The sequence below is a fragment of the Aedes albopictus genome, chromosome 2 (genome assembly GCF_035046485.1).
Source record: "Aedes albopictus strain Foshan chromosome 2, AalbF5, whole genome shotgun sequence".
Classification (NCBI taxonomy): Eukaryota; Metazoa; Arthropoda; class Insecta; order Diptera; family Culicidae; genus Aedes; species Aedes albopictus.
Genome location: NC_085137.1, coordinates 217,546,406 through 217,568,472, shown reverse-complemented (window position 1 = coordinate 217,568,472; position 22,067 = coordinate 217,546,406). Strand labels below are relative to the sequence as shown.

The 22,067-nt window shown below is 40.3% G+C and overlaps 1 protein-coding gene and 1 long non-coding RNA gene across 7 annotated transcripts in view; one reads left to right on the top strand and one right to left on the bottom strand.

Moving 5' to 3' along the window:
• Positions 1-21,808, top strand: part of LOC134287021 (uncharacterized) — a 33,036-nt gene extending 11,228 nt beyond the window's left edge. For 3 of the 4 annotated variants that reach the window (XR_009996961.1, XR_009996958.1, XR_009996959.1), the window contains exons 2-3: positions 2,906-3,207; positions 21,452-21,808. This is a non-coding gene — a long non-coding RNA (uncharacterized LOC134287021). The remainder of the gene's footprint in view (positions 1-2,905; positions 3,208-21,451) is intronic. The other variant, XR_009996960.1, reaches the window with a different exon arrangement.
• Positions 1-22,067, bottom strand: part of LOC109433057 (cGMP-dependent protein kinase, isozyme 2 forms cD4/T1/T3A/T3B) — an 822,160-nt gene that overhangs the window by 709,212 nt on the left and 90,881 nt on the right. The window lies entirely within an intron of this gene.

Sequence of the window (22,067 nt, the reverse complement as noted above, 5' to 3'; positions counted from 1 at the left end):
TGGAGGAATTCCCTGGGAAGTCCTTGGAATAATGCCCCGGAGAACTTTGAAAACACTTCTGAAAAAATCTCTCATGAACTTCTGATAGAATTCCCAGCAGAAATTACGAAAGAAATTCCGGGAAACTTCTGGAATTTTTTTCGGAGCAACGCTCTGAATAATTTCCAGAGGAACTCCTTGAAGGAATACTAAAGAAACTTATTGAAGAATTTTTGGAGCTTTCGGAAGCATTGTCGGGTAAAAATTTTCAGCAGCATTTCAGGGCGATTCCTAAAGAATTTCGATTCCTGAGAGAATTCTTACAACTTCTTTTGGAAGAGTTTTTCGAGGAATTTCTGGAAGAAATCCACAGAAACATATGAAATAATTCACGGTAGAATTTCTAAAAAAAATATTTGGAAGAACTTTTTGGGAGTTTCAAAAATAATTTCAGCACGGATTACCGCAAAATCTCCAGGAAGAATTATCTAAGAAATTTCCGAATCAATTCTGGTAAGAATTTTCGGAGGGGTTTGTAGAATTCCTGGAGGAACTTATGGAAGAGTTTTCGTATGCACGTTTAAATGATTATCCAAAAAAAAAAAACATCTGAAAAACAAATTGGAGAAGCTCCCGTTAGAATTTTATAAGAAATCCCGGTAGACTTCCTGGGCAAGCTTCTGTAAGAATTTTCGAAGAATTTGTTTGAAAAATTCTCGAAGGAACTTCCGGAAGAGTTTAGGAAGAAATTTCCGAAAGATCTTAAATAATTTCTAGAATTACTGGGAGAATTCGCTGGAATGTCTGGAAGAATTTTTGGAAAAACTTTTGGGAAAAAAATCGGAAAAATCCTGAAAAAAAAATTCTCAGAACTTCTGATAGAATTTTCCGAAAAAAAATCTGAAAGAATTTGCCTTAGCTATTGCAGAACTTCTGGACAAGCTTTGAAAGGGACTTCAAGGAAAAGTCTCGGAGGAGTTTTTACCAAAAATATCGGTGAAACATCTGAAAAAAATTGTCGCCGATTATCAAAAAGAATGGGTGAAAGATATCTGAAAGAATTCTCGGGCAAAAAGTGTAAGATTTTTTGGGGAAGTATATATAACTTGAAATACTTCTGAAAGAATTTACATGGGATTTTTTGAAAAAAAAAATGCCATAGGAATTTTTGAAAGAATTCGAGGTCATGTTCAGACCATTGGACTTCCAGAAACTCTATTAAAAAGTACAAATAATCACGTCTCACTGTATTTGCAAATACTATTGTTGAGTACTGCATTACACTATTTTAAATTAACATCCAAATTCACTATTTTAAACTTCAGAAGCAAAATTTGGAGTCGTTTGACATCAGTGGAACAAATTATCCACTCGATGTTAATTTCTCTTCAAAATTCCACCCATTTAGTTCCCCATGGGTGAAACTGCGATTTTCGTAGTAGCACTAGCTTCTGCTTGTTACGATTTTGTTTGCTCAACTCAAATATCTAATCGGTTCCATCCTCCATCGTGTGCGCGGTAGGTGGTAGTATGCAACAAAAATAGAATTCATTCTCTACTAGAGCGACCGCCCAATGATGATGGCCATCATACTTAGGTAAACAAAAGTCTCCATCGTAACCCACACAAGGGGCATTAGCACTGCTTTTCTTGTGACGACGCAGAGCCAATTTTGAGTAGTGGTTTCATTTTTACAATTTTTCTTTTTCAAAAACTATTTGGTGTTATCAATACAAGTTAGAAGAAGGTGATCTTACTGTATGAAAATGGATGTGAGGATAAGAAAAATCGTAGCTGATTGGATGAGTTATCCAGATTAGGCGCAAATGCATCTACGACTTAGAACTGTGAACTACGACGATACTTAACCAGCTCAACATGTATGTAGACAAAAGCAACATCTGCCGAAATCAGTGCCATCCGTCCTAGGCCATTTCCGAAAAGATAAGCCGTTTGTTATTGCTGCCACTACTGACTGCGTGTTAATGTGTTTGATGTCTGCTCGCGTGCTCGCCCAGGAAACAGACTAAAGGAGTGCCTCCGTGTAGCACGAACTCGAACTATTCGGATTCCATCTCCATTGTTCGTTGGTCTCGGAAGCGTTCGGCCCTATACCCAGAAGAACCACTGTAGCCAAGTGTGTAGATTTAATCCGGCCGGTTCATCTGCTACGGACGACAACGTAGGTAGGCCAGGCCGCCGGCTGCCTGTTGGTTGAGACAAAACGACACAGTTACGAAATCAACCTTCAAGCACCCGACGATGAAAGTGTGTATAGATAGAATCATCCTCTGGTTGGACTCTTGTCGAATTAGAGCAACCGCGGTTATCATCGGTGCCGTCGTCGTCGTGATCGTCGCCGCGTGTTTGCAGTGATAGATCCCCAAATCCAGCGTGCGCGGTGTGGATGAAACAGTGTCAGAATTTCATTCGGTACCTAAATTGAAGTGTTTCTTCAGTACTTACTTGTTCAAATAATTGTGGTTTCGTGTTGGGTTCAGTGTCGCGCAACAACACCACTTTCGAAAACGACGTGGGGGCGGTGGGTAGTGCGAAGTGAAGAATACCTACCTACATATGAAATTCGTGCTTACCGATAACTCCGCACCGTGAATAATCTACCGACGAAACCGAAAGGGAAGATAGCGTGCTGGATTAGAATTGGCAAAACAAACAACACAGTTTGCTAATTTTTCTCGCACGCTTTGGGGTTGTTCAAAGCTGACGTCCGGTTTTTGGGGCCGCAAAGAAAATCAAGTGTTACACAGCTTATGCCGTATCAGCTGCTCTTCCTCATCGAAGATTAGTTTTTGGCAGAAGTGAAGGGCGTCATTTCTGAACCAACCATCTGATACGGGCGGCCGATCGTCAGCCTAGGTGTTTGGGTGCTTATTTGTAAAATCGTCGCTCATTTCACTGTGTTTAGTCGCATTGTGTTTTATTCAGTAGCAGCAGAAGCAGCAGTAGCAGAAGAGAGTAAATTTGTTATGAATTTGAAAAGAGAAAGAAGAATCAAAACAAACCAAGCCAGATTCAACTGTATGTGAAACCGATTGTGTATGTGTTATTAGTGGATAAGTCATCCGGAAAAGGCTTCATTTGGCAAGATATCTATAACTGTGTGAAAAAGTCAGCGCTTCGAACTACGTTTGTGGAAGCAGAAGTGAAGTGTACAATAAAGAATACACGAATTTTTTGTGTGAAGTACATTGAGTTGATTTTTAAAAGGTTGGTATTATTTCACAATTGCGTAGAATTAATTAAATATAATTCAGTTGTTTTAATGTTATGTGAGCTAAAAAAAATGTTTGGTTTTGCTAAACGCTATTACAAACTGAACTTTTTAGGTGTTATTACCTGTAGTTTTCTCGAATAAAACATTTAGTCATTTATACTACAGTCCGTTTAGTGCAGTACTGAAACATAGAAGTCATTAATGCTACCAAATTACATCTTTTGGCGAAATAATGAGCTGCCCCAGTGCCAAAGCCCTGCTTGGTGGTACGCTTGATACCTTATATCTGGCTATCAACATTTTGGTAACACTTCAGCAGGGATGCCAGATGTGAAGACATGTCTTCAAATTGAAGACATTTGAAGTTCTTTGAAGACATTTATTTTTGTGAAGACATATGGAAGACATTTCAAATTTTGTGAAAGCTTTTGAAGACTTTTGAGAGCTGAAAAATAATATTTATTTATGTTGAAAATCTAAACCATTAATTCAAATCGTGGAACAATTTCAGATGAAATTCGTTTCAACTTTTGTAGATAAAATTTTCAACTTTTAAAATCTTAAACTAACAAATTCCTAATTTTCCGATCTTCATATTGGCGGAGATTTTGAAGCAGTTTTTAGTTAAAATACGAATCAAATTGGGTGAGCACCACTTCATGGAAATTTTAGGAAATATGATGAACTATTGAATTATTTTTTCATCAGCAATTGTTGATAAAAAATAAAATTTTCATCAACAAAATTCCTCTGGGAATTTAAGTGGGTATTCTTTAATTTTTCAAAAATCTCCAGGAACAGAGGTTGCTTCTAGAATATTACTACGTTTTTTTTTCTGCCCCGAACCTTGTTTGAGTTTCAACTCTCTAATACCCAATTTTTTGATTTTGATCTAAATATCATTTTTCGACATCTAAAATCGAATTAAACATGTTTTGGAAGATGATTCTTTTTTTTTTATCTGTATTAACGAGATTTTTAGCCCTAGGCTAGTTCATCTCGGGACCCACGCTTTACTTTCCTTCCGAAGGAAGAACCCACCTTGTGTGAGTTTGTCGGGAAAGGGATTCGATCCCAGGTCCTCGGCGTGATAGTCAAGCGTTCTAACCATCACACCAGGTCCGCTCCACAAGATGATTCTTTTTAATTCTAGATTTTGTGAATTTCGGTTTTTTATTTTTTTTATTTTTATGTTTGAACATCCCCACACTTTATATTTTCCCTGGAAGCCAATTTGAGATACGGATTTTTTGAGACGCAAACATTTTGAGATTTTATGACTATTGTTGAAATATTATTATTTGAATTTTTCTATGGAAAATTTTATTTTCCGTGTAATTTTAAGGAAAATCGTTTTAAAGTGTATTCGACTCCCTTAAATAATTTAACTATGATATAATGATTTGGGATTTTTTTTTAAATATGTTAATTGTTGCGATTCGATACAAAATAAACAATGACTTCTGAAAGGTGACTATAACATCAATTTTTCAATGATTTTTAAAAAATGTAAATACGCTTTAAACGACAAGCTAAGTTTGCATCCATTAAACTGCACTAACATTCCAGTTCTTGGTCATATTATAAGTTTTTGTTGTAATGCATGAAATATGCTTTGAAAAGGTGTACAGTGTCCAGGAGAGCTTAGAATCAAAGAATAACTCCAACGTAACGTCCCTGATTAGTCACATTCATTTCAGAAAGGTGATTCCAAGACACCCCCTTGGGGGCATCCACTAAACATTAGTTCCCTAATCACTGCTTGACGCAATGTCGAGAAGAGATGTCAGTTTTTGAGCACTTCGTAAATCCAATTCAACATCATTGGAGATATACCATGACCCCGTGCGGCTTTTGATATGGCATCGAAAGGCACGTTGTCAAAGGCACCCTCGATATCTAAGAAAACACCCAAGCAGGATGGCTTTTGAGTGAATGCCTTCTCTATATGTATTGTAAACAACTTTGTTTAAAAGAGTCACAGTGGACTTACCCAGATTGGTAAGCATGTCGGTTCACATGAAGAGGCATGTTGACCAGATGAACATCACGGATGTGATGATCAACAATGCGTTCTTAGTATTTCAGAAGAAAGAGGTCAAGCTGATAGGTCTGAAACTCTTTGCTTCTTTATACGACGCACGATCCACTTTTGGAATCATCTTTACAGTCATATCTCGCCAAGCTTTGGGAATGTACCCAGGAGCAAAATAGCAAACAAGAAGTTTTGTTTTCTAAACATATTTGGAATAATCAAATCCCTTCTGTTGCGGGAGGTGGACATTCTCGATATCAATCCGACTCTTACAGCAGAACACAATCAGAATTTGTGTTTAACAAGCTATAAAGCTAAAATATGTGTTTATTCTTTCATATGGTTCACAATACTTATGATCTACTTACAAGTTCGGTGATAGCCTACGGGGAAGAAAATTGCTTCCACTCGGTGTAACAATCACCCTCGCACTAGATTTATAATACATTGTCCTTATCTAGCTGTATGAAATCATTGATTAGGGGTGCACAAGTAAGAACCGGAGAGAAATTTAAAATACGCCGTTGTGCGTAACACCTTCTGAAACAAAAAAGAGTATATTTCAATTGCTTCAGGAGATTTAAAAGCAGCAAAGCTATTTATTACCCCCTCAATCGATTCTATAGTTATACTGCGAGCTGAAGCCAGAGAGCCATAACTACATGAAAAGCCATCAGGTTGATCCGAAGATGTGATAGCCCTGGATGTATGGAAGTGAGTACTGAATAAAAATACCAGAACTTCCTCATCACATGAAGTGAATTCATCGATTAGCAAACGAAGTTCATTTACTCGGAAATCTTTAGATTTGGCAAGGATTTTGTTCAACCGACTGACTTCACCCAAACTTGAAACATTTGTACAAAGGTTTTTCCAGCCGGATCGTTCAGCAGACCGAAAAGGTTCCTGGTAGGCTTTGTGAGCCGACCTAAAAGCCTCCGATTCAGCTGAATCAACTGTGCCAACTCTTTCTACATTGCTGCATGAGCTTCGCTGGATCAGAGTTCCTCTTGTGGTCTTCACAGACCGCAGAAGGCAAGCTTTTCGAAAAGCTTCCATGATGAAGGCTGTAATAGTATCAACGGCATCATCTAAACCACTTGGAGTGAAAATGTGGATGGTGAGTATCCATGAAATTTTGAGCGCAACCATATCAGTAAAGAGATCCCAGTTCGTTGATCGGGGATTCCTGAAACGCAAAGTTTGCAAAGTAACATTCAATTGTTCAAAAAGATGTAGCGATGGTACCGTAAACCGGGGTCAAATTGATCACTCGGGTACTACATTGTAATTCTTCTCTTCTTCTCTTAAGCGTCGTAATGATCTTAAACTTTTTACGTCATCTGGTTCGTAGGTGTCTAGAGATGAGTGTAGACTTTAGATTTTTTAGAAAAAAAGTAAGTTTTGCCTTATTTTTTCAAGGAATTTGTAATGTATTTCTCATTTAGCTGATATCATTGCTACTAAACAATCAATTGCTAACAGGACTTCCCATGAATTCTCTGTTTTAACATTTTTGTGGAGCCTTGATTGGGGTGTTATGCAGCTAATCAGAACATGAAATAGTTATAAAAAGTTCATTTTATGAAGAAATAGTCATTTATTGTGATATAAATAACTTATTTCAAATGAAATTGCCTACCTTTAGACGTTTAAGGGGAAATTTCAAAATTTATTTTGCATTTAAAGTATTAAATTCACTAGTTGTAAGATTTTAGACGCGTTATTCGGTATTAGAAGAGCAAAATTGAGCGGTGAAGGAAATTTTCCTTTTCAACCGATGCTTCATTATATACTGATCAATTTCGCCCCAAAGTGGCATTTCCAATATTTTGATATTTGGAGCTATTTAACTTAAAGTTTAAATTTGTTGAACAAAATTCTGTCACATGGTTCCATGGAGATCCACTGGGTACTGTTTGTTGTTGTTTGTTAATGTATTTACGACACTTTACACCTGACTGGGTACTGGTTTTACAGAAATTTTTCTTGGCAATATTTGAACAGGCACTGATGTTATCCGCAAAAGTAGTTTTAAAGTGATCAATTTGACCCCGGAATACGGTAGCGATGGTCAAATAAAGATTCATCATCTGACACATGCCAATTTGTCAGTTCATGACTAATTCTACTAGAGCAAAGCGTAATGTCCAACACTTCCTCTCTAGCAGATACCATGAAGGTTGGGCGATTGCCTATGTTAAGTAATCCAATATCTTTTGTACTCCATCAAACTGGAGCCTCTCAAGTTAATGTCTGAGCTCACCCAGATGATATGGCGAGCATTGGCATCTTTGCCAACTATTAGCGGAAGGCCTTTTGAAGTTCAGTATGCGATGACTTGTTTAAACGCATCCGTAGGGAACGGTTCATCATGCGGTAAATAAACCGAACTACAGACGTATTTCCTGTTGAGATTTCCAACAGAAACATCAATAACAACTCTGTTCAGAGATGAGTGTAGCAACGATTGCATTGTTGACTAGCACACATGCTCGAGGCATGACAGCAAGGTTGCAACCATTCATTTGCAAAGATTTACATTCATTTGCTATTATCTCAGTTCAGAAGTATGCTTTCGAAAAACAATGGTTGGATGAATCTAACCTTGTAGTTTTATCTGAAAGTTTGCCATTGAATGAAGCGTGAATGAAGCGTGAATGAACTTTACATTCACCGCGTGGAGAGTTGCCTTCACAGCTCGCTCACGACTTTGGTATACGTTTGCGACCCCAATGTTATTCGGCAAACTTTCAGATAAAACTACAAGGTTAAATTCATTCATACATTGTTTTTCGATAGCATGCTTCTGGACTGAGATAATAGCAAATGAATGTAAATTTTTGCAAATGAATGGTCGCAACCTTGCATGACAGGCGTTTTGGCCATTTCATTTTTACTGAAAGTTGCAAACGCCGGGTTTACAAGGTTTCTTACACAGAAATTCCCCTTACGAAAGCATGGTTCTTGGACTAAAACCACTTGGGTTGTACCATTTTGCATAAGTGTGCAAAGATTTACCGTTGCTGTTCTTTTGTGCTGAAGACTGCAATAAAACCGGTATTGATTGGAAAGCGCCAAAGGCGAGGATGCACAAACTAGACTGTGTAAATCGTATAATGTGAAAACCATATAGGTGAAAATAAACTAATCAATGGCATCTTCGCTATCGCACCCTTATTCAGTTTCAAGTTTGAAACTAAAGAAGGGTAGCTGATTGTCTCAGAGAAACACAAGTTCTAACGGCGCTTTTGTTCTGATTAGCGCAGTAAGGGCAACATACTGTGGAAGGTGCCCTGGTACTCCACAGGCTCTGTTTGTGATTAGGTTTTTATTAGACCCTTTAAGTATTCATTCCTAGGCACAGTAGGCATAAAGCCGTATAACACCATCAATTTGGGGTCACCTGATTAATGGACTCCTACCACTGGAACAGGCAGTCCGTAGTACTATTCTTAGCCAGTTGAACTAACCGCTACCGACACTAAACAGCTATCTAGGCTGATCGAGAAAAGAAGTTAATATTAATTATAAATTTCAAACGGGCCCGAAATGCCGTCTGGTGTTATTTTTAAGGAACTTTCTCTGAAAATTGCTTCTGAAGTTGCAGCAAACTAAATCAACTTCGGTGATCCACATTGAAGATTGTTGTATGTAACTAACTGTTAGTTTACATTTTTCTGTGTATGACGTATCGTCAACGTTATAAGGCTAATTCTTGTTAAAAAAAACTACGGAAAAACAATTCTAACTGTTTTGAGTTAACGAATATGAAGAATATAAAATATTGGCCATGTAATTGGCCGTGCTGCCCTTATGTGTGACGAAGCCGTATCAATCGAACACCTCTTAGTTTAGTGGAGGCGCGGTGAACATGATTAGTAGATTAATTTTCTCAACTATGGGTTCACCACCGCTGTTAAGGGCCTCAGTGCTCAAACTCGAACACACCGACAGTTGCCAATTCTTTACTCCAGTAGGTATACTTTGTTTGAAAGCATTCCGGTTTAAAGATAAGGACCCGCCTTTTTGCATCAAGCAGAGCGCCTATTACCGGTTCAGCGGCTCTCCGTCTCGATGAAGTATAGATAATAATAATCGATAATCGCAACCAGTTTCGCGTCATATCTTTAGATTATAATGGGGCGTCCCTCTGCGATACGTCATTTTTGCTCTTTTGCTCCGAACTGCTGGCTGCGCTGCCGCTTGACAAACGGCGTGCTACATTTAGAGCTCTAGTCTTATCACGGCCCTGTCACGGTACCACCATAGCGCTGTCTTACCCGGCTACTGCAGTCCGCCCAATCGAATGGATGGGGACTTCGTGGCTTGGGTAAATAATTAGCCTTATCAGTTGATACCGCAGAAGTCTCGGCGATTGAAGGCTTTGGATATGTATGCAGCCCCTCGCGACTTTGCTCCACACGTGCCGTGTTAAAATAGCTTGACAGCCAGTGATAACGGGATTGTGCTGCCGATGATGTAAGACCACTCGATTGAAAATAGATTTCGATTGCAGATCCCTTCCGTCGATTGATCGTGACAGCGAAAAGGGCACCATTAGGTTGCTGTTATCGATTAGCAACATCGTCTCCGCACTGAAACGGTCCCACGTCCAAGTCCAACCTAACAACATTGACGCTCATTAACTAGAGACATCCCAATGGCTATTTATCCACTTATCCGCGAGCGGTAATGGCGGCGGCGGGCATATCCAACCGGTTCAGATTTTGACGTTTCATGGGGGAAAGTCAAAACAGTTTCATTCTCCTCCTCGCCCTTTCACCCGCTGTTCGGTGGCGCCAACCGATTGCGATCCCCAAGAAACGTCAAAATTCGAATCGGTTAATTGTGCCCGCCGCCGCCATTACCGCTCGCGGATAAGTGGATAGCTCTGCACACCTATAGATTCTCCTTCGACGACGATCACCCGCGCAAGGTTCCATCCATCGACGGCCGCGGTCGTCCTCATACGTGAGGAAATCGGCCGCATGATAATTTATTCCGATATCAGAAGCAGCAGCACCCTTCAGGTATGGGTTCAGCTCGCTCGGCTCCGGCTATGAGGCCGAACCGTTTGTCAATAGCAAACATCAATACGGCAGCCAGTCAGCAAGTGAAAGAATGCGGTATTGGTTCATCCCTTGGTTGGTTACAATCGAGTCCACGTCAGAGTCAGAGTCCGCGATCCAACCGGTTCGTTTGCTCGCGTTGCAAAGTTGTCTAGGTCTATACGGAAAGCAGCGCGAGCAAGACTTGACCAGATAAGCTCGTAAATTCTCGCAGAAAGCTGCGAAAGGATGAACGTAATAAATTATTAGCATATTTATTTTTCTCCTAAGCTGTTCGTCCATGGTGGATTACACTACGGCTGAATTGGGTTGACCTGAGCAAGTTTTGCTTGAGAAGTGTGTTTACAACCGTTGATTACGTTGCTATGTTCTCGCTAATTGCGCATGCTGTTTGATGAGACTTCACGGTGAGCATGTTACGAAATCAGCAAAGATCATACAGGTGGTGCTCAATTGCCAGTACTCCACAACATTGGCAGAGCCAGCATTTTGTTTTTTCTCACTGACTCTCCTAAACATACACGAGAAGGAGAAAGATAGAAGAGGGGGCAGCTTGCCTCCTCTTTCATCTCGCTCTTTCTCGTATATGTTTAGGAGAGTGAGTAAGAAAAAAGAAAAAGCTGGCTCCGCCAATGCTCCACAATACATATTACTTCAACGAAGGTAGCGATTACCCTATGTAATAGCCGTAAATTCGAAAATGGAACTCGGTATCATTTGATATTTTTGCTGAACTCCCTGTCCCATCTCTCATTTCGTTCCTTGAGTCGCCGGAAGATATTTAATCGTCTCATTTTTATGGCGATGGCACAGATGTTCCAAATGGAGAATAACGTGCATCTGAAGCCGGCTTTTCAATACCTGAAATCTGATCACTGAAATAGGTAAATCAATTTTATGTAATAGCTTAAGCAGTTTCTGAAGGAAATTCCTGAAGACATTATGGATCCCGCGGGTAGATAGTCTTCCTTCTTCTTCTTCTTTATGGCACGACGTCCCCACTTGGACTAGGCCTGCCTCGCTTCAACTTAGTGTTCTTTGAGCACTTCCACAGTTATTAATTGAAGGGCTTTCTTTGCCTGCCATTGCATGAATTTGTATATTGAGAGGCAAGTACAAGGATGATACACTATGCCCAGGGAGTCTAGAAAATTTTCCCGACCGGAACGGGAATCGAACCCGCCGTCTCCGGATTGGCGATCCATAGCCTTAACCACTAGGCTAACCGGAGACCCTAGATATTCTCCTATGTACCGCATATTTTTAACCTCTAGGTGTAACACCCTGGTCTGCTTTTCCCTGCTCCTAATGAAGAAAGATATAACACTATATGCGTATAGATTAGACTTATCCGTATTATATAATTTGCATCCCATGCAACCATCTAATCGAATTGCTTATCTAATCGAAATGTAGGCCATTCATATACCACGTATAGGGAAAGGGGGTTTCACTAAAGTCTGCGCTCCAGACAAAATTAACAATTTTTGTATAGGCAAAACTCAACGAGAGAGGGGTGGGGGAGGGGTGGTGATTGGGTTTGAGATGACCAAATTTTGGTCTACGTTGTTTATGAACAGCCCCTTTGATGCAGAATTTCCACATTCCTGAATATCTGCAACGACCACGAACGATAGGCCGCTTAAATGGCCTCCTGTTGCTTTTCATCAATGATCGGTACCTGATGGTGGAGAGCCGGATTTATAATGGGTCAATCAATTCCATTCAGAAAGCAATGGCAGCAGTAGTTTGGCCTTGTTTTATGACGCAGTTTATTTATCGATTTACGCTTGTTTTTGTTTCTGTTTTCGATTGCATGTTAATCAGTTTCGCTGATCGTGAAGCGAACGTGATTGCGTACACGTGTTCGCGTCAATGACTGAAAGGGTGAAAACATAATCATAAAATCTGTGTACATATAGTACTTGTCGACAGTATGTATACAAAAAAGCTTTTCAACATAAAAAATAACTTTAAAAAGTTTCACGACATTCTGAATATCTTAAATTATTCAAGACCTCCGATGAAGTTGTCTTCAATAAGAATATCGAAAGCGTCAACTTTGAAGGAGGTTTTGAGAACTTCGAAACATTCAAAATATCAGAATTTTTGAGGATAATAATACTAAACTTAACACAATACTATACTTATAATAGGTAGTGTACTGTACATACTTGATATAAATTAAATGGATGATTACGATACATAAAAACAAGTACTTTCAGGTGGTAGATGACCAAAATCTAAAGGTTAAATCTGTTTATATGTTAACAGTGTAAGTTAAGCGCAAAGTTTATATAACGTAAAGTACCGACGACAGGCAAAAGAAACGTGGAAATATTGACCGTAATTCATGTATTCGTCAACCACATTTTTACATTCTTCCGGTCCCGTTCTGCTCACAGATTAGTTATGTGTAGCACGCCTTTTCAACGAGTACTCTCGGAACATGAAAAAGATAACAAGATACTGTAATCGGCAAACTTGTTCCGAACAACAATAGCTAGTATACAAAGTTACTTCCCGAAGGACTTTGGTGATATATAGCATAAAATTCAAACCAGATAGGAAGGTAAAGTTGTGCATGACTTCGAACACTTCGAGCACATTGATGGATCTCATAGCTCAAAATTTCATAACTACGGGGCGCTAGTGTACAAAACTACTTCTGCTATGACTTTGGTGAGGTATAGCGAAACTCAAGCAAGACAGGAAGATACGATCATCGGAATGATTTTCAGGACTGAGCTTTTCCAAGTGATCGATCGCATTGTTCCGAATTTCACCACCACGTGGCGCCAGTGTTCAATGTTACTTCTAGTACGACTTTGTGTGAGATATAGCATATTCGACGTCATAGACTAGTACCTTGTTTCCTCTGGTTTTATTAGGAAACTAGGTTTTTGATTTAAGCCATGCAAGCACGGTCGTAGAGTCTACCCAAAGAAATCGTGCAACAAAAGGTATTATCAACGCTTTGCCATTTTTTTTCTGAAGGTGAGCGCCAATCAGGGCTGGTAGCAACTTCAGCCGTGGAACCAATATGGGTTTCAGCGAGTTCTGGGCATGAGGTCTTGCTGGATTCTACAAAAGTTTGGATTTGAGCATCCTTCGGTGTATCAGACACGGTCGCAAAGAAATTCCTTGGCATACGGGTTGCGCTCAACTTCTCCAGCAAACTGCTCTACTTCTCATTTTCCCATGATTTGTGAAGTTACAAGTTCCAATGGATCAAACAGCGACAAGATCGTGCATGGCACTTGACTCTCTTCCAATGGTTTAATTCGAAACTGCACGCATCTTCAGTTGATCTCCACATCAAACCAACCAGTCTTTGAGTGTTCGACTAGGAGCTCGAGCTTCAAATCACTATTCCGGCCATGGAATGTAGGGTAAAAACGCTAGTCTTTGCCTCCTCAAAATTCTGCTCAAAACTTCGCCACTTCATATGAAAACGTGGAATTTGTATGGAGAGGGCGAAGACTAAAGCAGTGTCGAAGTCTAGTGTACATTATTTTTGGCATTTTTAATCAGCATCACTTCTCCTGTCGTCTCCACGCGCATCGACACAGTGATTTTTGATGATTACATTTGCTTCTAGAAACTGTTCTTCATATTCCTTCACTGTCTTATTCTATGTATTGCGCAATGCACCGGATGACGATATCCATCAAATACACTTGTAGATCTTCACCTTCCTTCGCCTATTTCCTCTTTGGAGCCACCATTCATAGAATGGCCATGGAGACACTATCCGATAAATACGCTTCTTTGTACTTTCATTACAGCCCAGTTGCGAATCTTTCATCTACATTCTGATAATTCACATTGGTATCTGACCACTCGGCCGAAGGTCATTAGACCGAAGGCCATTCGGCCGAAGGTAATTAGGCCGAAGGCCATTAGGCCGAACGGTCATTAGGCCGAATGGTCAGCAGGCCGAATTGTCATTGGAACTTATTTTGCCGCTACGTCCCCACTGGGATAAAACCTGCTTCTCAGCTCAGCAGTGCTTCACGAGCACTACCAGAGTTATCAACTGAGGACTTCCGCTGCCAATGACCATGTTGCGTGTAGCAGGCACGAAAATACATTATATTCAAGGAAAAGTTCCTGGACCGACCGGGAATTGAACCCGTCACCCTCAGCATGGATTTTTCCTTCTTTTGAACATACACTCCCGATCAAAAGTTTGGGGTCACTCCCTCAAAAACATGTCAGTTTTTTAGGCCCATCTTCGCCAATTTGCGTCCGATTTCAAAACCATAGGTCTCATTCAAAAGATAATAAGTCAAAGAAACTTTGAACATGATTCACAAGAAACTTTTTCAAAGAATTTTGTATGTAAACTTAACCTAAAGTTGCCAAATTTTCTAGAAAATGAATATATAAACTTACGGCAGTGTCGCTGGAAATTGGGTAAAACATGGAAAAGTGGTTTGTTGATATCTTTGTCATCTTTCATTCAATTTAAATTCTTCTTGGCCTATTTGAAACAAAATGAACGATACTTACTGCATAGACATTGAACCACCCATATTTGTTGAAATTTACATACAAAGTTGCCTCATTTTTTGATGTGTGGTGAAATGTGTTAACTTTACATAACATTTTTATATACAAAAATCGTTAAATACGTTAAGATAAAGACATCAAATGTAAATTTAGTTTATTATCTTTGAAATGAGCCAAAAAGCATAAAAATTGAACTATAGACGACGAAGATATCACCAAATCACTTCTCCATAATAGGCAATAATTGTTGAAAAAGGTAAAACAACAGACCTGGTTCTAGTTTCATAACTGCTGAATTGCAGTTCGTCCTGCTGACCATTCGGCCTAATGACCATTTGGCCTACTGACCATTCGGCCTTATGACCTTCGGCCTAATGACCCTGCATCATTCACATTAACGTTCTCCACATATCTGAAACCTGCAGTTTGTGTGTTCCATATTCGCACCATCCATGACAAATTTCGGGTTACGTACAAAAGGCTGAATCACATAAGGCTGAATGATCAAAAGGCTGAAACACATAAGGCTGAATGATCAAAAGGCTGAAAGCATCAAAAGGCTGAAAGGTATCAAAAGGCTGAAAGATATCAACATGTTGAAAAGTTTTAAAAGTTGTAGAGAATCGATTGAAATGACATTTTGGACATTTATGGCTAATCTATTGGTCTTTGATAAACATTTGACTCGACTTGAAAATGATCATAGGAAACAAAAGAATCTTTGCTCGAAAGTACATTTGGTCAAACGGTCATTTGGTCAAAACCCATTCTACGGAAGAGGAAGTATATGACATTCAATCGATTTGACTATTCATCGAATGTACATCTGGTCACGTGAGCTAACTCTAACTGATGAAAAGACATTCAAGTGGAACATAATCTTATGGATTTCGGTATCATAATGTCTATGTTATTGTACTTTCTGCAGTATCATATCGGCCAATACCCCGCTAATACTAAACTATTTTAGCGCAAATTGACAAAGGATTTCGCCAACAATTTATTTCCACTCGAAGTATTATGTGTGTCAACTCGGAAACTAGGTTGAATGAGTCTTAGATGTAAACAATTGTTCGGGTAATTCGGGTAATAAGCGGTAGTTGAGGCAAAATTGTTGTACCTAATTGTTGCTAAAAAATGTTTGAACTGTGTTCAGTTCTATGTAAATTCATAACGTGTGCGAACTCTAAATTGAACACTAGCGAAATCCGCGAAACTGAAATGGCCATACCTCCACCATGTTTCCACAGATTTCAAATATTTTGAGCTCATTAGATTCAGAAATTCTTCTGCTATTGAAACCATATCTGAGCGTACCAGTCCAGTCAACATGGGTTTTGGAAAATCGGGATTTCCAATCATATGATTTAATACAATTTAGTAACGGAGTTATTGGCATGAATTATCGAAGATCATTAAATTGCCTAAACCAATAGAGTCTGATCGTCGGTGCATTAGTTGGCCATTCCTGATTAAGTTTCTTAAGGAACTCCGGGTGACTAAACAGGTTTATTAGCATCACATATCGACAGAAACTATTTCCCCCAATGTTGTGCGCATAAGAATTCAGAACCGAATTGCAGCACTGCAGTGTGAACGCGTTCAATTTGCATTGAAGTTCATACTCGGCACACTGCGATCAAATATATTTGAACATGCAAATTGAACGCGGCATGAACTGTACTGAAACCGTAGCATGCTGACTAACATGTTACCCTGGTATCTGTGATACTAAAATGGTCATATTTGCGCCATTTCACCTTCAATTTTGGCAATCTTTTGGGATAATTCAATCTCCTCTCATTGAAGAGTGAACCAGTCCGACCATCGTGTGTTTCGAAAAATCTGAATTCCTGGAGCTGTATTTCAATATCCGAGACAACAATGTAGTACCAAAGGATCTATGATGCATTTCCCTGCTGAAAGAATACTGCTTGAAAGAATAGCCTATTTTATAAGAAGGAGAAACATCTAGTAAAAAATAAGCAGCTTCAACACCTGAACTTAAATTATGGTTCTTTCAACATTTTAAAAGAAGGAAAACCTTTGATAAAAAAGATGCAGCTATAACATTCAAACACAGTAAGAACAGCCTATGTTCAAAAGAAGGGGAAATCTCCGATGAATCGTTTTTAAGGAATATGCGCACGCAGAAGCTCGCTGCATTTTACACATTGGTAAGAATGCCAACACTGAATATATGCAAATACCTCAAAAGAACAGCCTATTTTTAATAGAAGGAAAAATCACTCACGGGAGAGTTATTAGTATGCAGATATTATCATCAAACCTTTCCGCTTGGTTGTTATACTTTACGTTTTGCGGCCACAATACTTACGCTTCCATCAGATTTTTCCCTCTTTTTTTGAAAGGCTGTTCTTTCGAGGTAAATGCATAGATCATAATTTGACCATTCAACTAGGCTGCCTAGTAAACCTCCTTAGCATTCAAATCATTATAACCCATTCGCCTTAGCGGCATTTGAGGCCTGATATCCTTCGGCATAATGACACAGCACCAACGGGAACGACATTTCGGTAAATGCCACTCCGGGGAATAGTATTCTGGAAAATATAATACCTTGTGTAATACCATCTTTTAAATCATTAAACCCTTAGCTCAGATTCTATAGAGTTCATTATTATGCATATTTCAAATTTTGGAATTTGCCATGTTTTCAGCCTTCTGTTATTTCAGCCTTTTGTAATTTCAGCCTTTTGTTACATATCCATAGTTTCAGCCTTTTGTATTCAGCCTTATGTGCATTCAGCCTTTTGAAATTCAGCCTTATGTTACCATCCCCAAATTTCACATACTATCAGTTTGTCTGTCTACACCGATGATTAAATGAGAAGCGACTTCAACATAGCAGGTCATTGGAAAATTTTCTAAATGCGAATATCACAGAGTTCTCCGTAATCCATGGTTTGAATTGGTAACTTCAGTAGTCTAACCGCCTGGAAAACGTCTTTCTTCGTGCGTACCGGAGATCGCAACTGCAATGCACTGTGACTCGTTTTCGATCCTTGTTACTTCTTCCGTCCATCCCTGAGAAAGTGGCTCGTTTAATTCTTCTACATTAAGCAGATTGGCTTTTCAGCCTTAAGAATAGTTAACAAAGAATTATCATATAGAAACGCGTACAGCTATATGCTCTAGCCGTTGCCATACAGCGTGATGGGAAGATATCGTAGTAAGGCGAAAAAAGTTGACGTGTGGACATTCCTGTAAGAAGCGACATGGCCATGTTCGGTTAGTAATTAGTCAGATTTGGCAGTCTTTTTTGACGCATAATCTTCTATAGTTCGTTCAAATTCAGTTTTTTGAAGTGGATCAATACCCAGAACTGTGTGACGTCGCCAAACTTGTCGTTACGGATGCAGTTGTGAATTTACTTTCGTTTATGTTGAACATCCGGTTTTGTTCTTTCCACTTCGAACATTCTTCATAACGCTGCAATCGTTTCGCAAGAGCTCTCAACCGCTGTAGATGGGTGGCGAGAATCTCTATAATGTTGACTTCTGTGAGATTTCGGAGTTCTGTGGGCTTCATAATTTCAGCAACATAACGAGCTAGCCTCGTTGATCGATTCACTTGCTTGTACTGTGCTAATCGAACAATCTTGGTCCGTAATGTATGGTTTTTGTGTGCTTGGGCATGCGCGAGCTCCACCGTCTCCTTGCGGGCGCGTCCATAATCCCAGCGTCTTGACAACAACCACCGCCGCTGAATACACTGTAAACTGCAGATCCTCGAGGTTCTGTACGGCCTCCAAGTACTGTAGCAAAATATCCTGGTTTATGATGCTTACTGCACTTGTTTACCGATAGGAATTCCGATGCTTTGATATTCGGTGCCGGGACATGGGGCATAGTCAGTACATCATTGTACTTACCTCACAATATACAAATTCATGCAGTGGCACACAAAGAAAGCCCTTCAATTAACAACTGTGGAAGTGCTCAAAGAACACTAAGTTGAAGCGAGGCAGGCCAAGTCCCAGTGAGGACATAGAGCCATAAAAAAAGTAGAAGAAGAACATAGGGTCTGTCCTACTGAACTGCATGACTGCAGTTGCGGGAGGAGCGCTAGTTCATCTCGTAGTTGCTGTCGTTGTATATGCGCTGTTGATTCTGGAGCAATGGATGCAGTCGAATCACGACTTTCACTTGCGTTAGATGCATCCAGCGCAACAGAACTTCTTCTCGACGTATCGCTCTGTCATGTCCTCTCCCCTCCCAGGAGCCTGAACAGCTACAGGAGAAGTGGAAGGAAGAGGAAATTTGCCCCACCTACAAGACTGGAGCAAGTTGGAGTGTGAGAACATCTGAGCGAAAGTAAATAAATTTTTGGGAAGTTGTCAATCTGACTTCGTTGAAGGCCGCTCGACAACGGGCCAGATCTGCACCGTGCGGTAAATCCTAAAAAACAGCCGCGAATACCAAATCTCAACCTGGGTTCCAACGCACCACCTATTCAATGTTCATAGACTTCAAGGCGGCATACGACAGTCTCTACCGCAGAGAGCTATGGAAAAACATGGACAAGAACAGCTTCTCCGGGATTCGAGCTCACTAGATTGATCACAGTGACGATGAACGGTGCAAATAAAACTGCGTATGGGTTTCAAGCAATCAATCTCGTGCATTCGAAACTCGCCGGGGACTACGCCAACATGTTGGACTCACATGCCTGCTGTTCAACATCGCCCTGGAATGTGTTATGCAGCAGCCGAGGCACGAAATCCTGCCAACCTAGGGACACTTTGGTGGTGGAGGAATTCATCTACTACGGAACCTTAACAGCACACAACACCGTTAGCCGTGAAATACGAAAATGCATCATTAGTGGAAGTCAGGCCTAGGTAACACAATAAACATCCTCGCACCAAACGTACCATGTATAAGATGCTTGTTAAACCGCTGGTTCTCTATGGGTACGAGACCTTGACTATGTTCGTGGAGGACCTGCAAGCCCTCGAAGTATTCAAGCGTCGTGTCACACAGTTATGGACAAATGAGTCAAACGATTGCCAGGTGATCGAAAACATCCCTGGTGCCATACCATCTTTGGAGATCAGTGTGAGGCGACGAAAAATGTACCACAAGCTCGCTGCAGTCTACGGTGAACCTAGTACCCAGAAGGTGGCAAATGTTGTGAGAATACCAGACAATAGCCCTGCAAAGCTGGTGTTCGCAAGAGATCAGGTTGGTACAAGAAGACCTGGAGGGCAGCGTGTAAGGTGGGTGTAACGAGTGCAAAACGATCTGGCGAATGTGGGACGCGGCCGAGGATGGAGAACTGCAGCCGTGAACTGAGTGTTGTGGCGAAGAATTGTTGATTCATTTTTATTATAATTGTAATGTAACGCTTAACCCTTTTAAGATGTTACGTTAGACGCAGAAAAGTAGTGCAAGGTCACATGCAAGGTTAATCCAAAGCACCCCTTTAAGGCCGGACGGGACGGTGGTTGAATCGTCCGCCATTGCTCTGTTGCTAGTAAGATGCAAATCTCAACTTCTACTTCATAATATTGACTAGAAATTTGATCGTTCATTTGCTCACTTGTGATGCACAATCGACTAAAGTTTCAGCTACGTCAGTGCAGTGGAAATTGATATTTGCTTCTTCAAAATCGCGAGGCAAATTGTTAGAAAGAGAAGGAAGATAGGAAAAATTACACGTCGTCCCGTGCGGCCTTAAGGACAGACTTGTTAGAATCCCAAAATGGCCACCACAATGGCCGGCTTTGGCACCTACTACCGATTTCGAGGTCACAAATCTCTTCGTAAACAGAACCAGCGCACCTGAGCTTCTTATTTTAAGCTTATTACAAGTGAGCAAGAACAGAATATTGAAATGCACTATTCTTTGAAGCTTGCTTCTTGAGATTTGTGCGGCTGAAATTTTGATGCACTGTTGAAACGGAGCACACTCATAGACCGACGTACCTGCCGAAAGGTTCCCGGAAAGCTTAATACGAGCACGCTCCAATATCCATCAGGTCCAGATGAATTGAATAGCAACGATTTCAAATGAAAAGTGCGTTACAGAACGTTTCCCAGCAAAATCAAGTCAATCTTTATGGCACACTAAACCCTATTATTGACAATAGTAGTTTACGCAACAAGGTGCAGAATGAAGATTTTTACAGCACGAGTTGTACACTTATCCAACGAGGCTTGCCGAGTTGGATAAGTACGACGAGTGCTGTAAAAATCGAGTTCTGCACCGAGATGCGTACAACGTTTTTTGCAATTTCATAAATTACCACTTGAGGATAGTTTTCAACAAAAATTTTTCATCAAACTGCACACTGATATTCATAGCCATGTTTAAGAAAGTCTGATTATAGCAGGTTATACTGTGCAGTTGTCACAAATTTCCAAACCTGCGTCCAGAAAGCATCAAGAAGTTGACCAAAACTGAAAACAGTGCTGTAATGGTTCATTACGCAACGCAAATCAGTGCTGTAATGAACCATTACAGCACTGATAATTTGGTGTGGGAAAGTAGGCCATTTCCTGTCAGATTTGCGTGAGGTAAAACAGCCTATTACGATGAGAAACCAGGTTCTAAAAATATCTCTCTCGTATTTTTCTTTTTTATTCGCAGAGAGTTGAAGACAGCAGAAGAGCCACTATCCACTGTCGTACGAGTATAGAAGCGTTGTCATCATCGTCGCGGCCGTCTTTTATCAGTACCTACTCTACCATCACCATTACGGTCAGCTCTCCTCTCCTCAATCAACTCAGCACTGCATACGAGTTTCCGAGCAATCGCCTACGGTGTTAATCCGCTAGTTGTGTGCTGCCCAAGAAACGATCCTGAACTCATTCGGTGAACCGAGCCGTCGAATAACCGTCGCTAAGTGAAAAATACGCGAGCGTGCGAAGCTGAAAACTGTGATAAATCATTCGTTCTAAAGGGAAAATTCAGTGTCTACGTGAAGTCAAACAACTGCTCCCTCAAGCTCGAAAAAATAGTGATAGTGTGTTCATAGACCATCGATAAGGTGTCATAAAACCCAAGAAGAAAAAAAAAATCTAGTCCAACATAGTGTTCTGTGTGACAAACCGGCGAAACAGATTGTGCAAGAAGAAACGCCACGAGACTACAATTAACGACTGTCAATCAAAACAGCCCAAAGAATACCAGAAGAAGTTCAACGTAAGTGATCGTAACAGCTGGTAAGATCAGCCGCCAAGTGTCATTGGCCACCATTTGCCTT